The sequence below is a fragment of the Marmota monax genome, unplaced genomic scaffold (genome assembly GCF_021218885.2).
Source record: "Marmota monax isolate L192 unplaced genomic scaffold, Marmota_monax_Labrador192_F-V1.1 WCK01_AAM20220418_F8-fsc00050, whole genome shotgun sequence".
In the NCBI taxonomy this organism is placed as follows: domain Eukaryota; kingdom Metazoa; phylum Chordata; class Mammalia; order Rodentia; family Sciuridae; genus Marmota; species Marmota monax.
The window spans coordinates 9496864-9518995 of NW_026694552.1; the positions used below are offsets into that span (position 1 = coordinate 9496864).

Sequence of the window (22132 nt, forward strand, 5' to 3'; positions counted from 1 at the left end):
TCCAGAAGTTGAAATTCCTCTCTTCATGTACATGAGCTCTAAAGGATACCACTTCTTGACTGCTTTGTACCCACAAAAATTAGACCTTGGCTATAATGAGTCTAGAACCTGGTCTTGGCCCAGAATATCATTGCTCACTGAGAAACTAAGAAGGGAAAACTGCTGACCACTTGAAACTTCATCAGGAGCAATGGGTCCCATAGATTTGAGTCTTTCCTGTAAAGCCATGTTCCCAGTACCTTCCTGTCCTCGAGCACCCTATGCATGGCTGTTTCTTCACAATACAGTCTCCCCAGCTCCCTTTCTGCAGAAATAAATGAGGGTCCCTGGGAAAGTATGCTGCTCCCTGCAGTCTCCCCACTTCTCAGCTTTTCTAATTACAACTGATAATTAGTCCAGCACGCATCAGGGAAACCCCAGGAGAAGCTATAGAGTCAAAACATGCTTATCCAAATCCTTAGCTTGTAAGTGTTCAAAGCCTCTAATTGTTCTAAGCTTCCCATTCAAGCTGCCAGCAATGGCTTTCCAAAGACATAGTGCTCACAAACTAACAACAGCTTGCTGGGTACAGAAAGCAATATGTTACATTTGAAAACTGTTTATATTAATAACATCACCCCCACCCAAGGTCTATTCAGTCCCTGTTCTCCCAGTCAAGATGATTGCAAGCTTTACACAAAGGGAGAAATGCTTAAAGATTATCCCCATTGTTTTAGCCTTCCAATCATCTATGAAATGCTCAGAGAAGGGAGAAACTCTTGGAGGACTGCCCGGGTAGCTCTTATTAAGCATCTTCCCAGTCCTGAGTCCCAACCTCATCAAATAAACTAACACCCTTCTTCAACCCACTTGTCTCTCACCTATTCATTCCACAATCATGTAATGACAATCAGAGTATCTGATTGAATGCTTACTCTGTGACAGGCACTCTGCTTCCAAATCTGTCATCACATTTTACCCTCACAACAAATCCTTAGAGGTTGGTATTATTGTCATCGATATTTTAGAAATGAGAAATCTGAGACCCAGAGCCAATAAATAAATTGCCCAGAAGGAAACCAACAAATCCAAACAAATACAGATCTATCTGACTTCAAAGCCTGTGCTTTAAACTACTTAGCAATACAAAACACATACAGTTTGGACACTGGGGAGACAGACAAGTAAGACTGAGACCATCACTTCATGAAGCTCAAAGTCTGATGTAGTGAGATACATTGAAACAGAGTATTTCAATTTAATTCACTTTATATGCTAGGATGGAAAAATCAGTAGGTGCTGTGGAGTGATTTGATGGCCACATCCAAGCAACTCAGTCTCTAGCTGACACTATTCGTTCAATAGGCACATTATATATGGTCTATATAGCAGATCCAATAATGAAGGATACATGGCTTTGAGCCCCACTACAGACCTCAAGCTAATGTTTTAGACCTTGGTTTAATACAACCTAGAGACTCTAACTTTGATGCACTGGTGTCTCTTCATTGTTTACCCCCTGCTACCTCCTTAACCCTGAAGATTTCTATTGTATCTTCTTGTTCGAGACTGTCCTTGACCCCTGAGTAGCTGCTTTTAGTTTTGGTCATGAGTACGGTAAACTTCAACCTTGGATGTCCCTCTGATAATGGTCACAAGGAATTGTGTACTTTGTTTCATGACCTGCCTATGCCTTCATAGATTTCAGCTAGCTCTCCCCAGTAGATCACAGGTTTCTGAATGTAAAGATCAAGTATATCTCTCCCTCTGTTTCTTCCCATGGTTCATGGTAGAGAGCTTAAGAAATAATGAAAATTTAGCCAAACCCAGTTCTGCTTCTACTGCATGCAAAAAAGACATAAAGAGGAACATTCATAGGATTTGTAAAGATATAAAAGGACAGAGAAGAAGAAACAGGAAGAAGAAATCAATTGTGACAGACAGCGAAGTTTAGCATTCAGAAGCTTTGAAAAAGTAACAAAACCATAAAAATTTATGAATAAGAAAGGAGAAATGACTGAGTTGAGAAATTATTCTTCATATAATAAAATAATTAGTTTTAAATGGATGATTTTTACATGATGTCTCAATGTAGGATAACAAAGCCTTGAAGATTGTTAGGGGGGTGGCTGTTACAATTACCTACCCTCCACCAACCCAAGCCTTGCCACCTCCAGCCAGGCTTTTCAAAAAAGCCTTTGGATAAAACCTCCTTTGGGGAGCTTCTAAGAAAGGAAAAGTTCTTATGCTTCTGACAAACTCACAATGGTTTCAAATATATTCGTGTTATAATGTAGCTGTTTGGCATCAGATTTCTTGTGTGATTCCACCCCATATTTTACTGGTTCACAAACACAGAAAAATTCACATTGCGTATGTGTGTGTGTGTATGTGTGTTTAAAGAGAGAGATAATTTTTTAATATTTATTTTTTAGTTTTTGGTGGACACAACATCTTTATTTTATTTGTATGTGGTGCTGAGGATCAAACCCTAACCCCATGCATGCCAGGGAAGCGTGCTACTGCTTGAGCCACATCTCCAGCCCAACGTACTTGTGTTTTAATCAGCTTTTTTTTTCTGTTGTGACCAAAAGACCTGATAAGAACAATTGGAGGAGGAAAAAATTTATTTTGGGGCTCATAGTTTCAGAGGTCTCAGTCCATAAATGTCCTATTCCGTTCCTCAGGGCCCAGGGAGAGGCAGAATATCACGGTGAAGACTGTGGTGGAGGAAAGTGGTTCAGGGCCTTGCACCAAGAAGCAGAGAGAGCTCTGCTCAACAAGGACAAAATATAAACCCCCAAAGCATGACCCTAGGGACTCAACTCCACCAACTCCACCCTATCTGCCTACAGTTACCACTAAGTTAATCCCTATCAGGGGATGCACTGATTAGGTTAAGGCTCTCATAACCCAATCATTTCACCTCCAAAACTTCTTGCATTATGTCCCCCCTTTTGGGGGACATCTCACATCCAAACCATAACAATGTGGACACCTAGCTTTCCTAAGTACTTAGATACCAAGACACAATAGCCCTCATAATTTTCATAGGTTGGGAAAATAGAATACTCTCCATCTTAAATGAGAAGCCCGAAGCACAAAAGTCAAAATGGCACAAGGATACACAGCTGGCTCATAGCAGACTTGAGACTAGCATTCATTTGTCCAGCTTCAATTCAGGACAAAATAATTCAGGGCTTTCTAAAGCCTTGACTTGGATCTATTGGCTTCATCAAACTTCCAGAGGGATCCATGGGATAAAATTGGCCAAGAACCCCTACATGGAGTCTTTGCTGGTTCTTTGTAAAGTTTTCTCTTTCCCTCAGCTCCTACAGATCCTGTTGGTATTTTTCCCATACCACATTCTGCCTGTGTTACAGCCATTGATGGACATGTATTTTTTCCTTCAGGTACCTAAAGACAAGACTGTCCAGTTCATTTTTGTATTCCCCACAGTAATTGTTTGGTACACAATAGATATATAATAAATGCTTATAGACTTAATGAAAAAAATAAAGCCCTGACTTGAAAGGCTTATATATAGGCCAGGCAGAAGAGTCTCCATTGTCCCATTTGATGCCTGATGTGCATCACAACTACTGAATTGAAAAAAATAATTTTCTTTATTAATCATATTCTTAATCTATGGAAGAGAAAATTTACTGACAATTGAGTATGTAGTGAAGGACAGGAGAAAGATGAATAAAAGAAGGAGGAGGGAAAAAAGGAAGAGAAGAATGGAGTATAAAATATAACTTTAAAATAAAGCTCACACTCATTTAATGCCTTTAAAAAAATTCAATTGAGATAATATGACACAAAGTCCGCCCAGGCTTATATTACAAGGCATGATTTTCAAAATTCGCTTTTTTGAAATAAAATTTCCATCACAAGGCAACAAAAGTAGTAAATATAATAATCATTGCAATACCACTTACATCATCCTCAGAGAGTAAAGGTTTTGCTGACATCAGCTTCAGTATGAGTCATACTTGGGTATTTAAGTCAGAGAAGGGAACATGAAAGCATGACACCTATCTTCACAACTAATCAACTGTGAGCACAAAATCAATAAAATCAACTCACATTAACATTGATCCATTAACTCAATCCTATTCTTTTAAAAAAGTGTCAGATGTTGGGCAAAGGGAGGCCAGCTTGCTTATGCATTAGCATGAGTAATATATTATATGGATGGTCTGGTGTCTTAAATGTCAAAGTACAAATGGAGAAATGGAGATAACAGATCACTTTGTGGGAGCAGTTTGAATCTATTAGCTGAAAAATGGAAAATTGACTCCATGGCTTGATTTAGGCTTGATTAGATTCTCCAGCCACATATTACAGATACTTACACCTGTCTGCTGCTATTAGATTCCTCATTTCACTTATTACCTAATTGTTCAGAAAGAATGTTACTTCAGGAAGTAAGGTCTTAGAAATCTATGTCGATCACTTTCAATATGCAAAATATTTTCACTGAAAATTCCCTTCCACTAGTATTGATACATCAGACAATTATTGGGGCAAAGGAATTATGCGAGAGATACAGAAATGTACAATAAGGGACCCCTGTCTTCAGAGTTGACAACATAATAAGCAAGTTAGTACTACACAAATAATTAGAATACAAGGCAGGCTGTTGTTAGCACTACTGTAGAGGCACCAAAAGCAAGGGGAAAGCGCAGAAGACAAAGCTAACAATTCTAACAATGAGAACTGGGGAAGGCTTCATAGACAAGATGATAAAAAAAATAACTGAGTGTTGAAGAATGGGTGGGATATATGTTTCTGGAGATAGGAGATGTTCCAGGCAGAGATAACTGCATGAACAAAGGCAAAGAGGCCAGAATGTGCCTTTCTCTTTTTTCTTGGTTCTTTTTAGTTATACTTATCAATGGGATTCATTCTGACATAATTATAAAAGCATGAATATAGTTTGTTCTAATTTAGTTCCTAGTACTTCCCCAGGCTCTGCCCTTCGACCTCCCCCTGTTTGCTTCCCTACACTCTATTGTTCTTTCTGATATTTACTTATAGCTTTTTACTTGTTCTTTTTAGTTACACATGATAGTAGAGTGTATTCTGACATATTTATACAGAGTATATCTTATGCTAAGTAGGATCCCAGTCTTGTGGTTGTACATGATGTGGAGATTCACTGTGCTGAATTTATATATGTACATATAAATGTTTTGTCAGAACCATTCCACTATCTTTCCTATTCCTATCCCTCCTCCCTTCCCTTCAGCATCTTGTGGATATACATGTTGGTGAGATTCACTGTGGTGTATTCATATATGTACAGAAGAAAGTTAGATCAGATTCGTTCCACGGTTCTTCCCTTATCCCATCACTCCTCTTTCCCCTCAAACTACTTCTTCTACTCCACTAATCTTTCTTCTATTTTGATAGAAATCCTCTACTTTGCTTTTCTTTTTTATTTCCTTATCATGCTAAGAACATGCCTTTTTTCTTAACAGCCCTGGAGAAAAAGAGTTGTATCTTGTTGGCTATACTTACAGATTCTCACCCTCCAAGGCTGTGCACAGCACAATTGCCCAGATCCATCTGCCAACCTTCTTCATAGACAAAATATACAATTGTCTATTGGTAGAATTCAGAGTGAAGAGGAGAGCAAAGAATGTCTATGGGGAGGGTGCCCCCCATTGTGAAGAAGAGGTAACCCCTGCAGCAAGGAAGACAAACCACACTAATATCCCAATATTGCCAACAGTGTGTTCTGCCCATAGAGAATGGCTAGCAAGCTTTGCAAAAATGAGTTAATGAAAAAGTCAGTGAACATTACAGTTGAGGCTTTTTCTAAAAGTTACTGCCATTCTCATTATGGAACATCTCCTATCTGCCACTGTGGCTGGCTCCAGTCAGAGGTTGGCATTGAGTTAGCTTGGGGGGCTGCAGCAATGTTTATGAGACAACCCTGGCTTTCTTATCAAACTCATTGTCTTGGGCTTATCTTATAATTTTGGTTGTGGGTTTTTCATGACAACATTTTTTTGCCTGGGCAAGCAGCTCATTAGTTCTGCAGTGCCTCTTTTTGGCACAAGTCTTGTTATTGAATGCCTTGAACTTCCTAACAATCTCTGCTGAAATAAGAGGAATTCCACTTGCATTGCTATAATATTTTTACTGTTTTTAAAACCCTTCCACAAAGGAAGACCACTAGGGCAGAGGAAAGGGAACAGGGGGAAAGAGGAGGTGAGGGAAAGGAGGCACCAGTGACTGAAATGGAATAAACTAAATTCCATGAATGTATGACTATGCCAAAATGAACACAACTATTTTGTATAACTATAATGCATAATATAAATATAAAGCATAAAATCCTTCCACATTTATAAATATTGTATACTCTCTTCCACACCTCTAATTCTCTTGTCAACCCAATCCAAGGGCTTCCATTTCCATCTCTCCAGTAAGGCTGCTTATGTCAAGGTTAATAGTGACTTCTATGTTGTCAAATCCAATGGTCACTTTTTGACCTCATATTAAACCCTCAGTAACATAGACATAAGTTAAGCAAGTCTTTCTCCTTAAATATTTTCCTTTCTCAGTTTTTGGGATACTATGGTCTTTGGAATTCTTTCTGCCTCAATCTCCTTTGCTGGATTCTATTTCTATTCCAGACCTCTCAATATTTGAAAACCCTGGTAGTGGTTCAATTCTCAGGTCACTCTTCTTTATTCGTGTTTTGTTACTAAGTGGTCATATCCAATCCCAAAGCACTATACATCATCCATATACTGATGACTCACATTGATATTACCCAACCCTTCTTACCCTGAATTTTAGAAATATATATCTAATATATATCTAATTTCATGCTTACTATCTCTACTTGATTATCAGAAAGTCATTCCAAATTTAATATGCCCCAAACTAAACTTTTATTCCCCCCTTTCCAAATACTATTTCTCATTTTCCTCATTTCAACAAATGGTACCACAGTTCTCCCAGTTGCCCAATCAGAAACTTGAGAGTCATTTTTGAATCACTTTTCTCCCTCTCTATTATCATTGTCATAGTCTGAGATATACTATAGTAACCTCATAACTGGTCTCCATATGTCCATTCCATATGTCCACCATGCTCCAACATAATAATTATTCTGTTCTCCATATAGCAGTCCCAGTAGAATTTTACAACTCCTCCCTCCTTCCTCCTCCTCCTCCTCCTCCTCCTCCTTCTTCTTCTTCTTTTCTCTCTCTCTCTCTCTCTCTCTCTCTCTCTCTCTCTCTCTCTCTTTACTGGGGATTGAACCCAGGGCCTTGAGCATGCTGGGCAAAACCACTCTACCACCAAATAGAAGCCCATATTTTATAGTTTCAATTGTGTATTTAATTCTTCTGCTTAAAACCCTCCAAAGCTTTTATCTTGATTTTGTGTTACCCAGCCCTTTGTATCAAATATGCTAGCTTGCTCCAGCCATACTGGTCATCTTTTTATTCCTCAAACACATAAAGACCTTTCCTGCTTCAAGGCTTTCATTCTTGTATTTCCCTCAACCTAGAAGGTTCCCTTCCCAGATATTCAAAGGACTAGTTTTCTACACAATTAAATCTAAAATATCACAAAGCCTGAGCAATCTATAATTTACATGTTATTGTGCTATTTTAACCATGCAAATTAGGCATTATTACTTAAATTATTTTATATTATAAAGTCAATATTCTCTAGATTTGCCTACATATTTGCCAATTTATTTTCTCACCACTTGTGTGTGTGTGTGTGTGTGTGTGTGTGTTTTGCTGGGGATTGAACCCAGGGCCTTGTGCATGTAAGGCAAGCACTCTACCAACTGAGCTATATCCCCAGCCCTCTCACCATATCTCACGTTATATCTCAGGTCTTACTCCTGGGGTCATTTTAAAATTAGCCACATATTGGACCTTCCCATTCTGTCTTCCATATCTCTTACTCTTGCTCTCACATTTTCCAACTACTTATCTCTTGATATGACATTCTGGAAAATGTCCTCAAAATCTGTCAGTTCACTCTGCCTCTCTTTATATGTTTCATTTTTTCTTTCATTTTTTTTTAAAGAGGGAAAGAGAGAGAGAGAATTTTTTAATATTTATTTTTCAGTTTCAGTGGACACAACATCTTTATTTTATTTTTATGTGGTGCTGAGCCCCGCACATGCCAGGCAAGCGTGTTACCACTTGAGCCACATCCCCAGCCCGTTTCATTTTTTCTTTAACCCATTCATTTAACTTCAAATTTCAATGATTATATTTTTTTAAAGAACTTAACCTTTTTTAAAAAAAAAAATTTTATGTGGTGTTGAGGATCAAACCCAGTGCTTCACCCATGCTAGGCAAGTACTCTACCACTGAGCTACAACCCCAGTCCAATGATTATATTTCTGATTTTTAGAAATTATATTTATTTCTTCCCAATTTTTTCTGCTCATAAAGGATAGTCTTTTATACTATTTTCATTCCATGTTTTGTTTCTTTTAACAACCCATAATAAAGTTATTTTATGTCCTATATTTTTATAATTCTAATAGCTAAAGACCTTGTGACTCTAAATCTGTTGTTTCTACTAATTCTTCCTCATGGTGACTTGTTTACTTAAGTGTTCATTACATTTTTTATTGTGAGTTTATATTTGATTGAACTAAATATCTGGGAATCTTGATAGACCTATATTGGGGGTGCTGCCCTCTAAAAATATGTGAATTTGCTTTTGCCAGGTTTCAGGAGTTACCAACAATGGAAAACCACTTTTGAATTTCTCTACTATGATTTACTTTGCCACATGAGTAGTATACACTTGAACTAAAAGCAAACTTTAGGTTGCAAACTCTCAAGAATATACTTCAGGAGAAGCAGCCACAGCCGCAGCAATAATTTATTTTGTTTTCACCTGAGGTCTTGATAGAGACATTTTTTTGTTAAAAAAGTTATGAACTACATATTGCTTGGACAACATTTTCAATGTAATTAATGCTGTTTAATTGTGCATGTACAATTATTAAAATGATATATTTTATATATTATATATTTTACCCAATTTAAAATGCTAATAAATATCAAACCATTGAATTATATAATTTAAATAGATATGTTGTATGGTTTATGAACCATAAAGCTTCTAAAAAAGGAGAAATGTAAAGAAATATTTATTATAATTTATAGGATCCAGTTGTAATGAGTCAGGTATGCTTTTTAGAATATTTGGTCTGCTGTATTACAGAAGCAGAACTCAAATTTCACTATCCAAGGAGGTTTTCTCTATTGCTTAATCTAAAATAGAACTAACACCACCACCATGAGAATCAAGCTCCACAAAAGTGGAAACCCCATTTGTTTTGTTCAATATTATATGTCAACTAACTCTAAAAGTAAAAAGTTACATATTTTAAAATGTTATCTTCAGTAACTATAACAGTAAAAATACAAAAACATAGGGCTGGGGCTGGGGCTCAGCGGTAGAGCATTTGCCTAGCATGTTCGAGGCCCTGGGTTTGATCCTCAGCACCACATAAAAATAAATAAAGGCGTTGTGTCCAAGTACAACTAAAAATATTTTTAAAAAAGAATATAAAAACACAAATCTTAGATTCATATTAAGATTTATTTTGAAATATAATAAGATTGATATCATGTTCCATTATTTCTGTGATTTTCTGGGACTTCCCATAGCAGTTTACTTATTCCTATGATAAGTCATGTTGAGGTTGACTTCCTGTGATCCTTCAGCCCTAGACCTGATTTGAGTCCCTCTCCATCTTTGTTTGATGAATAGGGACTAGTTCTCAAAAAAGTTTTTTATAGGTATCATGGGTAAAGTACCATGAGGTTGCAATTTTGTCAATGGATCTTTCCACTTTTGGTCTTAGTCTCACAACCAATGGTGACTCTCTGCTATGGATTGTATATGAGGTGTCCCCCAATAGTTCCTGTTAATGCAGAAATACTCAGAGGTAAAATAATTGGATTATGAGAGCTATAACCTAATCAGTCCATATTAGTTTGAATGGATTGACTGGGTGGTAATTGTAGGCAGGTGGGGCATGACCAGGGGAGGTAGGTGACTGAGGGCATGCCCTAGAAAGGTCCATCTTTCCTGTGGCACCTTCCCTCCCTCTCTCTCTCTCTGAATTAGCTGAGCAGCTTTCCTTGATGGTCCCTTTTTCTTAGGCCCAGAACAATGGAGTCAGCCATGTATAGACCACAAACTCTGAAACCATGAACCCCAAATAAACATTTCATCCTCAAGATTGTTCTTGTCAGGTATTTTGGTCACAGAGATGAAACAACTGACCAAAACATTCTTCTAACCCCATTCTGGAATTTCCTCCAGACAGAGTTATACTGAAATCTGAGTAGTCAGATTTCACTTGTGATATTGGCCCTTGCATTTGTCAGTTTCAATCTTTATAACAATTTGTTTTTAGTGAGAGATGATAATAACCTTACATTATTTTTGTTTTTTTATATTTGTCTGGTGCTCTTACCTCCATTATCTCATTTGGTTCATTAGCTTAATATTAATAAATGAAGCAAGAAGGCCCATCAAAGTCAAGTGATTCCTACAGATCACATTGTTATTTAGTGACAGAGCTGATTCTAGAACTGAAGATAGCTTATTTTACTCTGACACACTGAGTACTCAAGGTATATGTCAAAGGCCCTTATCTTTGACAGGGGAGACCTAGGTAAGGAAAGCTAGTAGAGGACTCTGGGTAGCATGAATATACCACTGGTACAAGAAAGAGGGGATATGCAGGGAAAATAAGAAGGAATAAGGCTTTTTACTTTATTTTACCAGGAGCTAGTTGTGATTTAATAACCGAGTTAGGCAGTGCCAGCCCCCTTGGAAGCCTGGCAACCCCTCAGTGCTCAGGGGTGTTTTTTCCTTAGTTTTCCTTTGCCATTTTTCCAAGGGTCTGTGTCAGTTCCCACTGGGGGCCTCTCAGGGATGAGAACAGCTGCAAAAGCGCTGAAGTTGGACTGCTGAGTCCATGCTCAGGACTGACACCTGCCCTTCCACAGGGCCCGGGGGACAAGTTGGCTCAGAGAAACAGGGACAAGACAGAACTCCATTCATCAGAGAGAACTGGGGTGGAAAAACCCTGCTTGATCCCTTGGCACCATTAAGCTCTAAGATTGGCCCTGGGCCCTACACAACTCCAGGTTCTGTGTAGTAAGGTCAATTAAAATAAGAAAGTGTGCTTGTAGGGCCCATTTTAGTTATCTATTGCATGCAACAGTTATCTGGTATCTGCTACATACAAAGCATGGTGGGAGTATGGTTTTGGAATTCAATGGGGGAAGAAAAGATTTTTTTTTGAAGTAAGTTAATATCTACCTACATTCTGAGTTCAATCTTGCTACTAACTCACTGTTTTCTATTTTGGCCTCAGTTTCCTCTGCTGTAAGGTAAAGAAGCTGGTCTGGGGCCTTTTGGGTTTTATGTCTGTTTTGTGTCACAAGCTTTGGAGAATTTAATGAAAGTTATGGATCTTCTCTCACAGGAAAAAATGTATATGTGTGCATACAGAAATAATTTTCCATATAATCTAGGGGGTTTAAGGATTTCCCTGAAGCCCATGCATAGATCCTAAATTAAGAGCCTCTGGAATCGTTGATTTCTGAGGTCTCTCCTAGCTCTGACAGTCTATGAAACATTCCAGGTTGGACACAGTTAATGAACAGAGACACTCAGGCCAGAATGCTGGCAGCTGTCGTGGAATCCCAGAGGCTTAACTGTACCCCCCTTCCCAGGCTTCCTGAGACTCCAGTCCAAGGGAAGCAAAAGGATGTAAGCTCATTCTCTGCAAACTGGGTCCAAGGGAAGCAAAGGAGTGCAAACTGATTTACAGCAAACCAGAGACTTGAGTATGCATCAGACCCTTGCCTCCCAGGTTGCTGTAATTTATCAAGGACACTAACCTTGCAGAAGAGGGTAGGTGCAAGAGTCATGGCTTCTATCATGGTTGGTTAGGGATAGTACAATAAAGTATGATTGCTCAATTGGTAAAGAACATACAACTCTGCTGTAAATGTTCTGACATGGTGATTTCAGAGCTAATTATCAACATGGTTGTACAGAATACAAAAGGCCATAAACCTGTATCATGTCTCCTCCTTTGTAAGTATTTAGTGCCCAAAGGGGCCAGGGGGAGAAGTAAACAAAGAGGTTTGATAGGTACCTCAGTCAGGGTCTCAGTAGAAAACATATGGCATTTTTAGAGTGGATAAATTTCCATTACCAATCTTAGGCTGAAGGAGAGAGGGGAAGTAGAAGTTACCAGAACCAGAAGGAGGAGAAAGGCAATTATATGGACAGGGATCCCTGGTTGAACCTGTGACTTTTATTCAAGGGATGTCCAACAATCTTTCAGGCAGGATGCCAGGAAATACCCTAATCCCACTTTTCTCCTCCCTGTCAGAACTTTACATTAGCCAAACACAACTGAAATCTAGAAGACAAGGGAGCCATTGATATGGGTCAGCTTCCAAGGGCACAGAGCAAGGAGGAATAGAGTAGAAAGTGAAAAGTATATATGAGGGAAAGTCTTAGGGAATACATGTGCTACTTTAGGCAAGAGGAAGGGACTATTGTTATAGCCCAGAATATAGAGGAGGCATGCATAACAATTAAGAGCAATAACAACATACTTTTGCATTTGTAAAAGAATAAATATTTCATGCTGTTTTAACTCATTGTCTCATATGAACCATATTGTTATCATGTAGGCAAACAGGTAAGCCTATTTTAGAGACAAGGAAACTGAGGTTCATCCAAGGTTAGATGGTTTGCAAGATCAGTTCTAGTCTGTATAAAAAGAACAGAGACTAGAACTTGGGTTTGAATTCTTGGTCCTAGGACCATTTCCAGTGTATTGTATTGTTTCCTCTGTATCATGTTTCAGTTCACAAAGCTATTCAAACAGGCCTTCAAAGGACTCCTGTTTTTTCTGACAGACATGAAAATACATGCAAGGGCAATAACTTCTTCCTTACATTTTTAAGAAAAGGTCATTGTGCTGGGTTGTGAGGGAACAGGCCAAGTTGCAAGATAGGTAAGTCCATACAATATTCTTTATACTACTTTTCAAAGCAGAGCTTCTTAGACTCAGTTTTTGCTAAACTGCCTTGGTAATGTTTTCTTATCCTCTCTCCCTCTACTGCTTTCCTGGCCTCTTGATATCCAAGTTTATCAACTATATACTTTCAGTGCAAAAAAAGGTATTGTTTAATGAAAATAAAGGAAGAAATGGAAATAAAGAAATGACAAACTCAAGGTAAGCAATAAGAAAATAGAAACAATGTGTACTAGAATTCAGCTGCAGAAGTAAAAAGTATTTTCACTTTTCTTTCAATTTGCATTTAAACCATCTATTGAGTGTTCAAAAATCAAAATTATGAGGAAATCCACCTTTGAGTTTGCACTTAAGTGGTATTTGGAGAAAATTCTGATATATATATATATATAATTTTTTTCAGTTGTAGTTGGACACAATATCTTTATTTTATTTACTTATTTTTATGTGGTGCTGAGGATCAAACCCAGGGCTTTGCACATGCTAGGCAAGTGCTCTACTGCTGAGCCACAACCTCAGCCCTGAGTTCAGTATTTTTAGGAACTGCAATAGTGCCTAATGGAAGTGATGAGCCAAGCACCAGATATGAAAGAACATTTGGGAAGGATGATATTGCAATGCCTATTCCTGCTACCTTAGACTCCTGGCTTGGAAGATAATATAGATGTTGATAAATTCCAGAAGGCTCAAGACCAATAAGCTTTCACAATTCACAGCTTGTAGAGCAGTGGTTCTCAACCAAGGACCATTTTGCTTCCCTCCAACATCTCCCTCCCAGGGGACACCGGACAATATCTAGAGACATTTTGTTGTTGTAACGTGTGTGGGGGTGCTACTTGACAGCTAATGAGTAGAGGTCAAGGGTGCTCCTATAATGTATGAGATGACCCCCTACAACAAAGAGCAAGATATTAATGTCACAGTTGAGAAACCCTGCTCTAGGACATTTGGTGACAATCATGATACTACCTGACCTTTGGGCACCTCATTCTTCACTCCTCACCTCTACAGATGGTTTGCCTTCCTCCCACTGTGGGTCCCAGGCTTCCACTCCTAGAATCAGCTAGATCTCAGTAGACTTCTAGGCTAAAACAGAATTTATCCCATTTTCCAGGGTACTGTTGTCACTATTGTCCATTGCTATGTACTTTTTGACCCTTGGCCCTGCTTTAACCCCAATAGAAGCTTATTTCCTAGTTCCTAACTGCTGGTCTTGTTAATGACTCACAACCTGCAAGCTCTGTGACCTCTAGTTTTTGCAAACTCTTCTAGTCCTGGCATCCTTCCCAGGCTCTGAGGTCCAACTTCATCCATGATTCCACTACAGCAGTGCTTTACTCATTCCATTCTGGGACACCAAATAGGATTTGGGCTGGTAATTTCATTGGACCTGCTTCCTCTTGAATCTCTGTGAGGAAGGTGCCAGCACCAGGAAAGAAATGAGTCAATGAACTATCAACTCGTACAAGAGGTCTTCCTGCTGTGACTGTCAAAAATAAATAAAACGCTATAAAAGAGAGAGATGCATTCTGGGGTTACACATTTTTGAAGACTTCTGTGTCAGTTTTCTTGAGCAGAGATAGAAAGATGTCCTACTCAATGGTGATTTAGAGTCAGTTAAGCATCAATTTCATATTCAAAGAATAAATTGACACCCCACCACTACTGTTGAGAAATATCTGGTTTGACCATTTCTCAAGTGTCAGCCTTATATACGTACAAGAGAGCATGAAGAAGGAATTTAAAACAACAACAAAAGTATGACCATGAAAGCAACAGAATTAACTGCTCTTTCCCTAACAAACCTTCATTCCTGAATTATTATTATTATCAGTTATTTATTTACTTATTTATTTATTTTATTTGTTCTAATTAGTTATACACCACATGAATTTTGAAGTTTGGGTGGTTTTGAGGAAAGGGGCTGGCTTCTAGTTTTGGTTCAGTCACACACTTCAGTATGATCATTGACATGTCACTTAACTGGTCTGCATCTCAGATTCCTCATTTGAAAAATTGAGCAAATACTACTTTAACCTCCTTATATAGTTTTTTTTTCAATTTAGAACAGAAAGAGATTGTACATATGAAAGTGCCTTGAAAATCTTCAGTTCTATATGAATACAGATTGTTAAAACTACTTTGCAAGAATATGTGATCTGAAGAGAAATAAAGGCAAATAAGGTGAGACCAATAAAAGCTGGAAAAGTGAATCCTTGTTTGGCAAAATGTGAAAAACAAAAATCAGAAAGAAATCCACTTTATTTTTCTCTGTCCCTATGGAGCACCTGACTTCCATGTTTTTGACATAGTAGTAATTGTCTTTGTTATTATTATATTATTTTACAAAATCTCTATTTTTTTGAAAAAAAATCTCCAAGAATTATTAATATACTCCAGAATCCATCATTTAGTCATGAAAATTTTTCTCAGATGATCCACTTATTGAATAAATTTCATTTAGTCCTATGATAATTCACCCAACATGGTAACTATTAGAGGTTCAGGAAAGAATAAGATATGGCTCCTATCCTCAAAGAGTTCTTTGTCCAGTGGAAATTTCTCATTTGAGTTGCTTCTGTCACAATTTAATTCTCTTTTTGCATCTAACCTACATTTAATGTTCCAAAAATTAACTTTTGGACATTGCTTATACAATTATCTAAACTTCTTGGCTGTTCCAAGTTTTGACTCATACCAATTGCTTTTCAAGCCTGTTAAGACTGTGTACTTACACAATTAAAATTGTTTCCCTTAAGAATGAGGGAAAAGTAGTCTAGGTTTGACATATTGGCCATGAACAACAACTGGTTTCTGGGAAAGGTCGAATGGACTGCAAATTTTTGAAATGCTAATTCATATTGTGTTCAGTTCTGGTCCTCTCTAGGTATTGCCCCAACCCCAAACAGGATGTAGATGCCTAGAGAGGACCAGAACGAAATCTGAAGGATTAAAACTTTAATAGCAGACATCTCATACCCCTTAAAATCTTATTAAAGATAGTGAAGGCCTATGATGGTTCATTCAAATCACCCTATGCATGTAAAGTATTTTTAGAGTTTTGTTTCTACCTCCCTTGAGCTCATCTTCCCATTAAGCCAATCACTTTTTATACTGAGACAAATTGGTTCAAGATCAACCAAAAATCAAATACATAAAAAACTAAGGCTGATGTCTGGGCTAAAAGAGAGTTTCTGTAACAACCCTCAAAAGAGGCCAGGGGACAAAATGCTCTCTGAAGGTATACAGGAGAAATAGGTAGTGAAAATTCTGGATTCTAGCCCCCGCCCCTCACAAAAAGGTCTTTCTTTTACCATCCAAATCCATTCCACCTCCCACACAAGCAGGACTAGTGGCAAGTTTCAGCAGGAATGCAAATTGAGGGATGTGTACAGGAAGACAGAAATAGACTGTATAAAATGGCAACCAGTGTGATTACCTGGAAGCAGCTCAACTCAAACCTTTCCACTTCGAGCAAAGCATCCCCTGTTTACATCCACCCATTGCATGGGCTGCTGATCAAGAGTCTGGCTCACAATGGCATACAGTAGCAAGACAACCCCTTGAAAGGTTGAAGGCCCCTTTCCCACTGTATCTCCTAAATAAGTGGTACCATCCACGTTGAAGGGACAGGGACCTCAGTTGTATTGAACCTGCATGATGAGATTTTCCAGTCCAGTTACAACCATGCCTGTCGCAAACTTTACAAAGCAACCCACAGTATTGGGTGGGGAGTCAAGCTGCAGTCTTTGCAATCTCATTCTCTTCATATTTACAGTAGATCAAGGGTCACTTAACTAATACATATTTGGAACAGAGATTTTGGATGAATTTCATTTTCCGGTCATTGGAGGCTAGCCTTTTTAAAAATTCACTTAATTTTTTGCTCCAAATCTTGTTTAAATACAGACTTAAAAAATCGAACCCATGTTTTTCATTCTCTTATTAAGATAGAAAAAAATTAATTGTTGCAACATTTTTAGGATCATGTCTTTGCAACCCTCCTAGTATCTACCACAAGACTGGACACACATAAAACTCACAACATACCTATTGCTTATCAGGGCAAGAAGGGAGAGGAGTAAGGGAGGTTGGTAGGGGATGGATATGATCAAAGTGTGTTATTTACACATAATGACTATACAAACAAACAAAACCCACTATTCTGTATAATTAAAATGCAGTAATAAAAAAATTCTGTTGCTTTTAGGATTGAAAAAATCACCCTTTTACTGTGTTTTTAAGTATCTATAATACCTGATGTCCTCTCTTTTTCAAACATACGTAACCAGAAGTGAACCAATTATTAATCTGATATCTTTAATTTTTTTAAATTGTTTTCTGTTTTGCTTATTATCTCTGTCACTAACAGTTACTGACCTAGGCCTTAATTGGGAATTCAAGGGCAGATGTGCATTCTTCTGTTCATTTTTGTGCTGAGGCTACACTTTAGCCATCCAAATTCAGCTCAGAGGAGATAAAGTACAGCTAAGAAGAGAACACAGAGCCAAGAGAAGGGGAAGGGAAGGACAGGGAGGGCCATCTGAAATGCTTGTTGGACCACGGTTCAGAGAAAACTGCCTTCCTAACTTGGCTCTCTTTCTAGGCCAGGCCTCTGTCAATAACACATTTATTGGCCATCCTGACTTCAGCCTCTGATTTGCCCAATTTAAATATACTTTTTCCAAGAAACAGCTCTCCTAGTCATGGCCCCTGACCATTACAAACAATGCTGTTGAAAGGTCCGAGTGAAAGAAACCATTTTCTCCAAATGAGTCACCACCACCTGGAAAGTTCTTGGAAAATGGAAGAGGTGCCAGAAGGCTAAAGACAAAGAAATGTTGTCCTAATTTTTGCAAAGGGGAAGAAGTATATCTCAGAAAATATAAACCAATAATTAAGTTATAATGAGTCTCAGAGAAAAACTAAAAATTATTATTAGAATGTAGTTTGTGAACACTCTAGAGAAATTACAATCAGTAGACATAAAAAAGGGTTGACACAAGCCATATCCAGATAACTTTTATTTTGATAAAATTACTAGACATCTGGGAGTGGGTGAAAGTCCATTGAAAAATATATTTTGAGTACTGACTATGTTCAAGGTCAGGGTTGGCAAAATATCTCCTCCATAGTCTATGACAGAAATCATTAACCCCTTAAAGCACTCTTTGCCCCTCACTTTCTACCCATCCACATAGCTTTTCTCAATAGTCTACCTACCATCTTGGGCTCGGGGTCTGAAGATGCAGAAAATGCACAAGACTCTTGAGGAATTCACCACATAGTAGAGAAAGAGTATTAAATATTATAATTCTGTTATAGTACAAAAATGGGATCTATCTGTTCTGCTTCAAAGATGGGAACTGAGGACTTAGGAGCATTCTACAGAGGAAGTGACATTTGAAATGATTTCAGTTATTGAGTAAAAGTTCGGAGTTCTCCAGGTAAAGAAAAGAAATGACAAACTGAGTCTGAAGCTTGGTAAATTGAACAAATTTAATTGCACAGTCTTACCAAAAAGAATAAAAATTAATCAAAAGATTAGTATTGGATGACATAATCAAGATTCAGAAAGTTTTTAAAAGGTAGGACTGAAGAGCCAAAGTAATACATTTTAATGTCTCTTGGATTTCTGGGATATTGTAGTTAATATATTTATTAAATTTAAGATTCCACATTTACATTTTCAAAATTCAACTGTATAAGATGGAGCAAAATGGATATTAACTGAAGATATAGGATTTGGGTTGATCTCAAGGTTAATAAGAATCTTGTAAGTGGGGCATTTATAGTGAGAAATACCACAATGTAGTGAAAAGATCTCTGAAATGGGAGTTAGGAAGCCCAAGTTTAGTTCTGTCTATTTCACTAAGTTACTGTGTGATATTGGTATGTTCCATTTCTCCTCTCTGGGCCATACTGTCCTCTGAAGAAGTTCAATGCAATTAGTGTTTTTCAAGTTGTTCTTCTGATCCTTAGGATTTCTTTTGGGCTACTTTGTGGGACAGGACAAAAGTCAAGATGATGAAGATTCTGTAATCTCTCATCCTCCTTTCATTTCAAGAAGAGAGATTTTACTCTTAAACATTTTAAAAACTGGAGTTCTGGTTAAGATTTCACTTATAAAGGAATTCCAGTGCAAAAAAAAAAAAAAACAACAACAACATTTTAAACAATTTAGCTCAAACATTGCCATCTTACACTTACCTGGGTAGGAGTATTATGTGTATATTAATGAAATTAGTTTCTCTATATTATGCAATGTTCACACAATACCTGAAATTTCTTCTAGTCTGGACACTTTGATTTAAGAGGGACATTGACAAAATGAGTTCATTTAGGAAAGATGACAAGGGTGAGAGTCACAGAAGTCGCACCACAGATTTAAAGTAAGAGTGGCATATCCTGGAAAATAGAAGATGGGTGTTTGACCATGTTAATAATATTCAAATATTTGAAGTGCTAACTTGTATTAAAAGGATTTGCCTTATTCTGTTTATCTTGTAGAAAAATAAACTAGAATTACTGGGCAGAAAAATTTCAGAGCATATTTTAATTCAACATGAGAGGGAAATTTTAAACTTGTAGTCTTGCAAAGTAATGAGTTGAAAAGGAACAGAGTATCACTCTTTTCCTACTGTCTACTCATCAAATCTCAGAAAATGAGTTAAATGAAAATTGCTTCACTAAGATAGTTCAAAGTGACCACATAAAAGATCAACATACAAAGGCACTAGTTTTCCTATATACCAGCGAGAGTAAACTGTAAAAATGGTTATGGAAAAATACCACACTCATAATAGCAAGCAAAATTATAAAACATCTAGGAATAAATCTATAATAAATGTATTAGAACCGTTTGGTGAAAACATCTAAACATCTTTACTTAAGAAAATGAAAATGTTTGAATTTTAAAAATATTTAAATATTTTATATGTAAGTTCAGGAAATATTTACCTGAACTTACATATAAAACTCTAAGTAGTCAGAATAAAAATCTCAACAGTACTTTTGTGAATTGACAACTGATCCTAAAGTTTACATAGAGGGGAAATGTGTAATAACAACAAACATATTTTTAAAAAATTCACAAGTGAGGACTTCAAATACCAGATGTCAAATTAGACTACAGTACTTAAAATAATATGGGTACTAGGTCAGAAATAGGCAGAAATGAGTCCATGGCATAGAGATTATGGATGAACAGAGAGCCCAGAAATAGAACAGTATGTATATGGGAATTTAGTGTATATATGACCAAGGTGATATGAGTAAAGAAAAAATAATTTGATAAACTGGATTTGGATATTACTATGTATTTGGAAAGAAGGTAGACCTTCCACAGCTCATAGCAAACACTGAAAAAAGAGATGAACATAAAAGGAAAACAAATATTTGAATAAAACATAGAAATTTTTAATCATCTTTGGGTAAGGAAGACTTTCTTCAGCAAGACTCAAACCACAGAAGCCATGAAACAAAGGAATAATGAATTGATTATGCACAAATTAAAATTTTTGTACAAAAAGATGTAAATAAATGTAAAATACAATCTGTATGACAGAATATTTGCAATGTATTCAACAAAGGATGACTTCCAAAAATATATTTTTAAAATCCAGCAGAAAAATGGGCAAAATACATAAATAGGTAATTCTGTAATTAATTTTATTTTATTTTTAAAGAGAGAGAGAGAGAGAGAGAAATTTTCAATATTTATTTTTTTAGTTTTCGGCGGACACAACATCTTTGTTTGTAGGTGGTGCTGAGGATCGAACCCGGGCCGCATGCATGCCAGGCGAGCATGCTACCGCTTGAGCCACATCCCCAGCCCAAATTAATTAATTTTAAATGGCTGGAAATAACCGTTATTCAATCTTGATAGTATCAGAGCAATGCAAATGAAAGTACTGACTGTATATTATTGCCTGCCCCTCAGACTGGTAAAAATTTAAATGATGAATAAACAGTAGCACAAAAGGTAGAAGAAAACAGCACTATTAATCACTATGAATGGAAGTATGCATTTATAAAGTCTTTGGGGTGGGAAATTTGGCAAAATAGTCAAATAGAGTATATAAATTTTGATATACTTATTTTCTTCTAGGGATGTATGATATGATATCTGTACCAAATGTTTAATATAGTATTGAATGTAATTGCAAAAATTGGAAACATCCTAAATATCCACCAATAAGAGATTATATAACAAACTAAATTATATCCATACCATAGAATAGTGTGTGGTTGTTAAAATGAATGTAATAGAAATATGTGCACTATATAGAAAGAACTCTGAATAATACCTAAGGACACCACAGAAATATGAAGATTATGAGATTTTATATACTTAAGAATAGAAGATGTATTTCTAAATGTGTAAATTAGGATTTCTTAACCTTGATGCTATTGACATTTGGCATGAAATAATTCATTTTTGTGAGGAGGTGTCCTGATACTTGTAAGATGTTTAGCAGTATCCTTTGCTTTTACCCACTAGGTGCCAGTAGCATCCTACCCCCAGCTGTGACAACTAAAAATGTTTTCAGACATTGCCAAATGTCCCCTGGGGTGGCAGGCACAAAACTGATCTTGTTGAGAACTACTGATGTAAATGTATAGAAAAAGGGCTTGAAGGATACACATTAGACAGTTAAGAGTGGTTAACTATGGAAAGAGAAAGGGGGAGTGGGGAAAGGGAGAAGAGAGAACTTTCACATATTCTCTCTATACATTTGCACTGCTAGAATCACCTAAAAATGACAACTGGGTAATATACTATGAATTTTTTAAATGATGATAAAGACCAATAAGCTTTCTGTCTTTGGAGATGTTCAGAGTTTAAAGGATTACTTTAAGGAGAGTTTTTGTTTTGCATGAGAGGTGAGATTGGATGAGCCCATAAAGTTTATTCTTTGGCCCTAAAATGTTTCATGTTTCTAAAAGGAGAAATTGTGAGTATCATTAAGATAGCCAGGGACTCTTACTTTTATTTCGGCACATTCTTGAAGTTTTATTTTATTAATTCCAGTAAGCTCCTAAACTGTTATTATAAATCCAATCTTTCAG

General features: G+C 37.0%; 1 protein-coding gene across 4 annotated transcripts in view; it reads right to left on the reverse strand.

Annotated features, from left to right (window-relative positions):
- The window catches only part of Dcx (doublecortin), a 115356-nt gene that overhangs the window by 34588 nt on the left and 58636 nt on the right, over positions 1 to 22132 (reverse strand). The gene's annotated exons all lie outside the window — the stretch shown is intronic.